General features: G+C 49.8%; 1 pseudogene; it reads left to right on the forward strand.

Moving 5' to 3' along the window:
* The first annotated feature begins 2,485 nt into the window (after window positions 1-2,485).
* LOC123170661 (chaperone protein ClpB1-like) lies at window positions 2,486-4,884 on the forward strand (annotated as a pseudogene).
* The last annotated feature ends 1,495 nt before the right edge of the window (window positions 4,885-6,379 follow it).

Below are 6,379 nucleotides of genomic sequence, written 5' to 3' on the forward strand. Positions count from 1 at the left end.
CACCCAGCCCCTTGTAATTGATCAACCCGTGAGGCAATAAAGAAATCACCAGGTACGTCACGTTCCTGTGGCAATCAGCCAGGTTTGCCGTGCGTGAGTACTGCTAGTACTGGATCGATCCGTTAATCGATTAGCTAGCTACTAGTTGTTCTGCCTGTACGTGGTTCCGTCTCAGACGTGTTTCGCTTCGACCAAGTGCACCGGTCAACAGCGAATTGTTCAAGAGTCAGTCAGCTTTGCTTCGTCGTCGTTCGTTGTCGGTCATATCATCGTCGTCGGAAAGTACTCGGCGTCGGGTCAGGGCCAACAGTCTGGCAATCACTTGGTATACTTGTATGTCTCAATTTCTAGAAATCTTATATTCTTCTATAATCGTTTACAAACCCATGAGAACAAGTCATGGGATCTTAATTATGTTAAGCAACAATATATTACGCTCATCAAATCAGCCTATCATCACTTGCCAAATTCTTTTTCTTATTTTTCCAACCAACAACTTGCACCTGACTCAGCTATTGCATATAATGCGGTTTTAGTTTTTTCTAACGTGAACAACCAATATATTTCGTTGAAGAGGCTCTCATCGCTTGCATGCAGATGTACCACACAAATCGCAAAGAAGCAAGAGAAAAGAGCAGAGTGCCTACCTGGCACCGTAGCGGCACGCCTCAGGCGGCGCAGCAAGGCTGTGCCCCAACAACTAGTGTCCAACATTGGGTTGCAGGCCACGCACATCCATGAAGAAATGGTGGGGCTGCTCTGCTGAGATGGCCACGGATAAAGAAGGAAAAAGGGACTGAGGCTGTTACTACTATGTATGTTGCCTGGAATATTTGGAAAGAGCGAAACGGAAGACTCTTTGAAGGAAAAGATACCACCACATCACTGGGAGCTGCTGAACTTGTCTGAAGCGACGTCGCTCTTCTCTAAGATGCTTGCCAGAGCTAATTTAGGTCTTTGTACAGCGAAGTGCCATCTTATCTTGGCTGGTTCGATTGTTTAGCCTTTTGTTTTCTGATCTTTACCCTGTAAAAGGGTTGTAATTCCGCCTTCTCAATGCCAAGCCCCTCTTTTGACAGTCCTGGTCTTAGGCCGTTGTTATCTTCATTTTCTCCATGAGCAATATCCTTGACGCATTTGCCTTCCTCCTGAACGCAGCGTCTTACCCCGAAATCACCCTGCAACGTATGCCTGTGCTGCAAATGCACGCTGCTGCAACAAGGCAGGTGTTGCGCTAGGCCGGCAAGTGCACGGTGCTGCAACAAGGCAAGCGTTCCTCTAGACTGGCAGCTGGTGCGAATAGCGTATGCAGCAGAGGCAGCTGGGGCTATTGCGAGGCCTAGCGACAATGTGCTTGCTCGCTCCTAGGATGCTAGCGGCGTTGTGGCAAGCGAAGCAAGCGATGCTGCAACAGTGGTAACCATTTGCTGGAAGGCCAGGAACAAGTACGGCGAGGGGCCGGGCACTATTGTTGTGTGATGCTGATAGGATTTTCTGCGAGCGCGATGCTGCGACTGTGTCCACTGGTGGCGTGAGGCCAGAGACGGGTATGACAAGGGAGTGTTGCGGTGGTGTGCTGCAAGCCGGTGTTGTGAAGGGAGCACTGTGCTGAAAAGGCCGCCGAGGGTCCTTCGAGTTGCAATGATGATCAACAGTGTTGTGATGGCAGCCCACGATGCTGCATGGCACTGGAGATGGCTGCTTGCGAGCCTCCAAGATGATCGGGCGACAACGCGATAAGGACGACCAAGGATTTCATCAAACGGCTGGCGTGTCGACAGATCTGGGAGCGCGACTGGTCGCTCGACTCCCAGTACTAGCCATATTTATTTTATGAAATAGCCATATCATTTGGGAAACTCTTACCATCACCCGGCGGATCGCAGCGGCCGCGTCCTGCACCTCCCCTGCGTTACACGTGTCCCAGTGAGAGCCCGCATACCATCCTTTGTCGAACGCGCTTCTGCAACAGGAGCTATGTTTCTGAAACATATATAGTGTTGTAATGGTCTACGACGGGTCTACGTTTTGCAACAAAACTTCTTTTGCAAAAAAATTCTACAACAAAATTGCAACGAAACTTCTCTTGCGAAAATTTTCTGCAACAAGATCTCAGTGGCAAAAAAATAATGCAACAAACAACTATTGCAAGAAAATTCTGTAACAAGACCTGTGTTGCTATTATGGGGCGCGCTCGATCGCTTGATGCGGCAAATCTAACGGCTCGCTACCTGGCTGATTTTTTAGATCAGCCAGCCGACGCGTAGCACTGCCCATATCATTTTTACTGGAATTAGTTTCCGAGCGGTCCAGTGTTAGTTTTTTTTAGAGGAAGCGGTCCAGTGTTAGGAGTTAATCACGATGAGGTATGTCCGGGTAGGACCAGTCTCAGGGATTCAGCGTGGCGTGCTGCTCAAGAAATCGATCAAACCCAGCTTATTATTGGTTGCCGTCGTCGTAGCTAAGCCTCCCAGAGAATCAATCTACCCAGCGAGCTTCAAACCAGGTCGCTCCTCGTCTTCGATCACTTCCAAACAGATGGGGGAGGGGGAGAAGGCCATGATTAGAGTACTGTCCGTCACTGCCGTTGGATTGGCCTGTACAGCGTTGAGGCTGTACGAGGAAGAGCTCAAGTCCCTCTTCACCTCCAGGCCGGCCTTCCTCAAGACCTTGGACCCCGCCGGGGCTGATCCGGTCATCGGCCGCGACGACGAGATCGACCGTGTCATCTGCATCCTCTGCGGCCGGACCAAGAACTGCGCCGCCCTGGTCGGTGCGGCCGGCGTCGGCAAGACGGCCATCGTCGAGGGCCTAGCCCAGCGCATCGCAGCTGGGGCGGTCCCCGACGCGCTCGTCGGTGCCCGCATCGCGGAGCTTGACGTCGGGGCGATGGTCGCTGGTACCCAGTGGCGCGGCATGTTCGAGCAGCGCTTGAAGGATGCGATCAATCAGGCGGAGGGTGCTGATGGCAAACTCATCCTCTTCATAGACGAGATGCACATGATTGTTGGTGCTGGTGACCGAGATGGCCCCGGGGACGCCGCCAACATCCTCAAGCCGGCGTTGGCCCGTGGCCGCATCCGTTGCATAGGCGCTACCACATCCGAAGAGTACAGAGTACCGCAGATACATCCAGAAGGATGCGGCCCTTGAGCGGCGGTTCCAAAAGGTTGATGTCGAGGAGCCGAGCGTGCAGGCGACAGTTGCCATCCTGCAGGGGCTGAAGCAGTGGTACCAAGACCATCATGGACTGACGATTCGCGACGACGCTCTAGCTGCTGCCGCACAGCTCGCCGCCCGCTATATTACAGGTAGTATGTTCTGTGATGTGGTTAAGAATTTAATTCAATGTACTTTCATATTGGGTCTGTGCATCTCAAAGAAATTGTGGATTTTACTCTTGTGATCTTGTCAGGTCGTCAGTTTCCTGATAAAGCAATTGATTTGATGGACGAGGCATGCACTACCGTGAAGTTGCATAAACCAAAAGAAGTTCAAAATAAGGAAACTAACACAAGAAATGCACCGGAGGAGATAACCGTTGCTCCATGTCATATTGCACAGGTAAATTACTAACATTCCTTGCTAATCGTCTCCTTGTGAGGAGTTTCCATTTGTTTCGGTGTGATGTTCATGCCACCTTCTATTGTTATATGATGAAGGTTGTGAGCCGATGGACTAAAATTCCGATCACCACACTTGGTCGAGAGGAAGAGAAGTTGAGCCACCTAGCAGACAGATTGCATGAGAGGGTTGTTGGACAGCATGAAGCCGTTAATTTGGTTGCCCAAGAAGTGCTACGTTCTGGGGTCGGCTTTGATCAATCTGGCCAACCAATTGGCTCTTTCCTCTTTTTGGGCCCGGCTGGTGTTGGAAAGACAGAGCTTGCCAAAGCACTTGCCGAGAAGTTGTTCGACAATGAGAAGGCATTAGTCCGCTTTGACATGTCTGAATATGCCGACAGTGGTTCTGTGTCACGTCTCTTTGGAGGACCTCGAAGGTTTAGCTTGTACACACTTTGGAATTGTATTTCTTCCTGAATTCCTACTCATGTCTCACTTTTTCATTTGACTTTCTGAAGCTATGAAGAAGACGGACAACTCACCGAGAAAGTCAGGAGCCAACCGTATAGCGTTGTTCTTTTTGACGAGGCAGATAAGTCACATCCCTCAATTTTCAAGGTTCTCATTCAACTCCTTGATGATGGCATGCTGGTTGATGGGAAAGGACGCAACGTAAATTTCAAGAACACTATCATCATCATGAGCTCAACTCTAGGAGCAGAGAACCTGTCAGCTAGAATGGCTGGAGAAAACATAGAAACTGCACGAGATCTTCTCATGAAACAGGTATGTGTATCCCAAACTGTCCCTTGTAAAGTCCCGGTGCGCACCCTGCTGATTGACAAATTTACTTGTTGATGATGCAGGTCGAGAAACGCTTTAAGCCTGAATTTCTCAACAAACTGAGTGAAATTGTGATGTTTGAGCCGCTTTCACACGATGAACTGAGGAAGATCACGAGAATCCAGATGAAGAGGGTCGTGGATACGGCAGCTTATAATGGCATCTCTCTACTTGTAACAGATGCCACATTGGATGTCATTTGGTCAGAATCACACGACATGGTAAGTACATGTTATTTTTACCAAACCAAATCTTACTACTTATTTGCGTAGTTGTTTGTACATATCCTGCTTACGACGCATACATGTTCTATGTATTGTAGGTGTATGGCTCAAGGCCTATTAAAAGGTGGATGAAGAAAAATGTGACAAGAGTTCTTGTGGACATGCTGGTCAATGGAGAAGCATGTCAAGGCTCGACCATCTCCATTGATGCCGCTGACCATAATAAGGGGCTGAAATACCAGGTACAGAAGTAGCATGCCGGAGGTGGCAGATCTACGTGGCCAGTGATGAGTTATGCGTGCTATATCTGTATCTGTAACAAAACGGTCAGTACAAGTTCCACATTTGCGGGTAATTAATCTTGCTTGGTGGGACTTATACTTCACGATGCGCCCACCGAGGGAAGGGAAAACCTCTCTATGACTGACTGCTACTGAGTTTAGATCTTCTATATGAAAACTAAGCCTCGGCTTGAGCTGACTCTGATTTTCTATGTCGAAACCTTTCTCCCTCTCGAGCCAGCGCACCCTCCTCAGCCGGAGCCACCGATGCTCCCCTGATCTGGCGTCCGCCGTGTCGAAGGTGCGCATCGGCAGCACATTGTAATTGTGCCATCTCTCTGATGACCGGCCATTGGGCCTCGCTCGGGGAGGTGGTGGGCTTGAATTAGCCAATCTGAATTTGAGATGCTGGTGTAACATTTGAAGAAGGAGGATGGTCGGTACATTGCTTACCTTGGAGCTTGTGCCCAATCAATGTCGACCGGTGGGAACGGCGGCAACGAGCTTGGACGCCACAGAGAGAGGACCCGACGAGGGTGTGAAAGCTCTATGGCGACAAGCCATGGCTGCTAGAGGTGTATGGCCTCGAGAGCCACACCTACCATACCGAACTCGGCGTAAAAGGGCATAAATCTGACGACTTGAAAACTAAGCCCCGGCTTGTGCTGACTTTGTGACCCATTTTCCCTCTCCAGCGGCCGCGCCCTCCTCAACCCTGAGCCCCCGGCGCTTCCTTGATCTGGCGGCCACCATGTCGGAGGTATGCATCTGCGGCACATTGTAATTGTGACATCTCTCTCAAAAGACATTGCGATGCTGGTGTAATAGTTGGAAGAAGAAGAATAGTCAGTGCATTGCTTACCTTGGAGCTCGTGCTCATTCAATGTCGACCAACGTGCATGGTGGCAGCGAGCTTAGCAACGTTGTGGAGAGAGGACCCGACGAGGGGGGGGGGGCGGGGGTGGAAGCTCGACGACACCGAACCATGGCTGCGAGAGGTCCATGGCCTTGAGCGCCTATTCAGGTCTCACGTTTCTTCTTTGATTTTGATCCTTCAACGGAAAAATGTTACAAAGATTGCCCACTAGCATTGATGGATCATGTCCCTTGGATCGCTAGAATGGATGGTCCACATTCCTTAAGAAGGCAAAATTACTTGGTTAATTGGATAAAACCAGACGAAAACTTCATTCAAGGGCACAATGCTGTCCTCTGGTGGAAACTAGCTTAAACTACATTTAGCAGATACCGATTCTTTTCCCTAGCAAAAAACCTAGGGTTTCTTTGTCCTTTGTCGGTGCTCGTACGTCGCAAGAGTTTCCTCCGTCGACTGCAAGATTCTCCCTCTTGATTGTCGATCTCTCTCTCTAAGATCCGCGAGTTTGTTCCGTCCATGAAGGGCTGCTGAAGGCAGATATGGCAGCGAGTCTAGTGGAACAACCAAGAATTTTGTTGATGATCTACTATG

Source organism: Triticum aestivum, chromosome 7D, assembly GCF_018294505.1.
Source record: "Triticum aestivum cultivar Chinese Spring chromosome 7D, IWGSC CS RefSeq v2.1, whole genome shotgun sequence".
Classification (NCBI taxonomy): domain Eukaryota; kingdom Viridiplantae; phylum Streptophyta; class Magnoliopsida; order Poales; family Poaceae; genus Triticum; species Triticum aestivum.